Below are 3731 nucleotides of genomic sequence, written 5' to 3' on the forward strand. Positions count from 1 at the left end.
CTGGCTAACCCTCTCGATTTTTCCGTACTCTCAGACACCCTCGAAAACCCTAAACGTTTGGAGAGCAAAAGTTGTTTCCAAGGAAGGAGGAGAGTTGTATATGGGAATATAAAAGGTCTTTATGACTTTTCCATTAAGGTAGTAATTTCCTTCCTAGAAATCATACCTTTTACAGCAACAATAATTGCAGCATAATATCTTTTCGTTTTGGCAGCAAAAATAAAATCTTACCATAAAATATAAAATAAATAAAACAAAAATTCGAATCCTTACAGTGTTAGTCTCTTCTGCTTTCCTAGTCGTGATAGCGTGGGCCACAGCTCGGGTCTGCTGTGTGGCTCCCCAGCCTCTCTGATTCTATCCCACTGGTCTGTTTCCCTCATGGTTTCTCTTATGAGGACAGTCTGCTACACGATGGCCTGACTTGCCACAACCAAAGCATCCTCCTATTCCAGCAAAACACTCTCCCTCGTGATATCTCTTACAGTTAGGGCATTTCGGTCTGTTATGCTCTGGGGCTCTACCCCGACATTCAAATCGCCCTCGAGGCTGTCTGTCAGGTCTAAAGAAATTTTTGTTAGGCCTTCTTCATTGGCAAAAGGTATTTTGAGTGGTCACTAACGGCACATTTTGCTTTGCCATCTATCATGCCATATCCATCAATGTTGCCACTCTACCATAACTAGACCTTGAAGCTCTATCCGGAGACCAGCGATAAAACGATCAATTTTCATCTTCTCGTTACTGACATACTCAAGGCAGAACCTTGCCAATTTATTAAACTCAAGATCGTAGTCCTCAACAGTTCTGTCCCCCTGTTTCAGTTCTAGGAATGCTGTCTGACACTTGAGTCAGGTAACTACTGGGTAATACTTATACAGGTAGGCTTCCTTAAACTAATTCGAGGAAATATAACCTCCCTCTGGTGTAACGGTCCTCTGTGCACCTTTCCACCAAAAATGGGCTTCACCCTTCAGCATGTAAGTCCCACAATGGACTTGATATTCTTGTGGACATTTCATGTACATAAAGGCTGTCTCTACAGCCTCTAGCCAGACCTCAGCTGCAATCGGGTCCATCTTACCCCCGTGTCAAAAGTGGGCGGTTTATACCTCTGAAAGTCCTTCAAATAACGGGACTCCACAATCGTACCCGGATCTCTCGTCCCTTGCATAGTGGCCTGATTTGTCACTAGTGTCTACATTAACTGAGCCATCTGTACCTGAGTTTCCATGGTGGTTCTCATAAAAGTCTGAAACTCATCCCTTCAAACGGTCGTCGTTGATTGAGCAGGCACCATAGGAATCGGTACTGGTGCTGGTGGAGCTTCTTCAGGTACCTGATCAGGAGAAGCAGTCTCTAGAATAACTCGAGGCTCGATCTTCTTTCGGCCTATCCTCGGCACAGGTGCCGGTGGCGGCGTCTGTTCCTCATCCAAGGTTAGTTCTAGGTTCTCCTCTAGAGGTGGATGCTGCTCCACCTCGAGGAAAGAGAAAATTGGGTCCTCTTCGACCCTCACCTGCCCCTCCTAGGGCCAGGCCCAAGATAATTCCCTCTTCTCTTAGGCGCCATTATCTGTCAACAGACGGGGAGTGAGAGTCAATACTACGTTCTCGTTGTGCCTAATTCAAAAGAAGCACATTCCTTATTCTTTTTAATCCTCATCTTAGATCTCGCAACATATACCTCAAGTCTTTCTACTTCCCAATTATTAGAGAACTTACGAGATCGCGGCGGGCTTGTCGAAACTTAAGCCACAGAGATACTAGACTCTACAACCTAATGTCTACAGGACCTAAAACCATGCTCTGATACCAAAATGTCACAACCCAAAATTTGAATCTCGAAATCAAGGGCTAGACCAACCGACTATGCAATGAAATCATGTAAAAGCAAATGGATAAGACTAAATTACAAAAAAAAAAAAAAAAAAAAAAAAAAAAAAAAAAAAAAAAAAAAAAAAAAAAAAAAAAAAAAAAAAAAANTATGAGTTCTATGAAAAGTTTGTAAATGGTTTACAAAACAATGCATGACAGATCTAAATAAAAATATGCACAGACTCGTAGACGCCCCAGGACACTCCTCTGTGGCATTAAGATTTAGCACGCATTCCCGCCTCGAACCATGGCATCACTCACCTGAAAAAAAAAAAAAAAAAAAAAAAAAGAGCAGAAAGGAATGAGTATAAAAATACTAAGTAATCAGCCGACTTGTAGGCTCTTTTCGCATCCTTATCTTGGTAGGTATCCACGGTCTTTCTCAGGTTTCTAAGGAGAGTGATCTAAGCTATAACTCTCTTTTCTGTATCTTAGAAGGCTTGCCCATCATATGTAGTGAATTTTCTGTATGTTAGAAGGCTTGCCCATCATATGTAGTGAAATGGTCAATGTCATGAGGTGAGGTGCGACCTCATAAGTAAATCTGAGAGGATCGTATGGCTGGATCTGAATACGTGACTCTCTCTGAACGTCATCCGTAGAGGTTAGCTGACAACCCTAAATCTGAGAGGATCGTATGGCTGGATCTGAATACGTGACTCTCTCTGAACGTCATCCGTAGAGGTTAGCTGACAACCCTTTCACGGGACCATACATCCACTAAATTCGTAGAGGAGAGAGCAATAATGGAGGCTTTTTAAAAAAAAGTTTAGATCGAGGAAACTATGGAGCTTGTGTATTGTGAGATGTTCTGTGTGTTGTGTTCTGAAAAATATGAAGAGGTGATAAGTTTAAATAGTGATATAGTTGTAAAAATAGGAATTAATACGGACCACTAAAACGTAAATTGAAATGTGGACACGAAAAATAATATTTTTTTATTTTTAAATTTATCGTAAAAAATTAAAGACCACATGTTTTATATATATATATATATAATATATTTAAATGTAATAATATAATGTTACTCTATCAAAGTTATAAATGTCATACTTTGATTGGTCTATGATGTCAATTTTGTCATCACATCATCAATTTTGTCACCACATCGTCACGTCAGGTATCTTATTTTGAATTTGATTGGTTCATGATGTCAATTTTGCCGCCACATCATCACGTCGGATATCTTATTTTGACTGAAACTTATTCGTTTTATCTCTAATTTGAGTGAACCAAAAAAGACATTGAAATCGTTATTCTCAACCTTACACTGTGGACAAAATACTGAGAATTGTTAATAATTGAAGGTAGGTTTGTTATCATCAAAACATCAATTAATTAATTAATTAAATTAAGGGTCAAAAAAGCCAACCATCTCCCGTTCTTTATGAAGACAAACCATTTTAAGAAAAATAGTACGAAATCCATAAAACCATAAAACTTAAAATAATGAACATGTCCAAATAATAATATGGTGATACCAATATCGATGCATTCTAATATATCATCAGAAATTTGAAATTCACTCACATCCATATTCTCCTCCTATATTAATGCTTCAATGAATTATGAAACATCACAACAAGAAAGTGATTCATTAATTATAAAATAATAAACTTAGAGCATATTTTTCCTAATTTTATCAAAGTGATTCATTAATGATAAAATAACAAATTTAGAGCATATTTTTCCTAATTTTCTCCCTGTTGTAATCATAAAAAAGAACAATAAAAAAATAATAAAAGAATGAAATGTTTCCCTAATAACATGCCTATAATTAAGATCATAAAATTATACAAAAAAAAAAAAAAAAAAAAAAAAAAAAAAAAAAAAAAAAAAAAAAAAAAAAAAAAA

Source organism: Cucurbita pepo, chromosome LG03, assembly GCF_002806865.2.
Source record: "Cucurbita pepo subsp. pepo cultivar mu-cu-16 chromosome LG03, ASM280686v2, whole genome shotgun sequence".
NCBI classification, from domain to species: domain Eukaryota; kingdom Viridiplantae; phylum Streptophyta; class Magnoliopsida; order Cucurbitales; family Cucurbitaceae; genus Cucurbita; species Cucurbita pepo.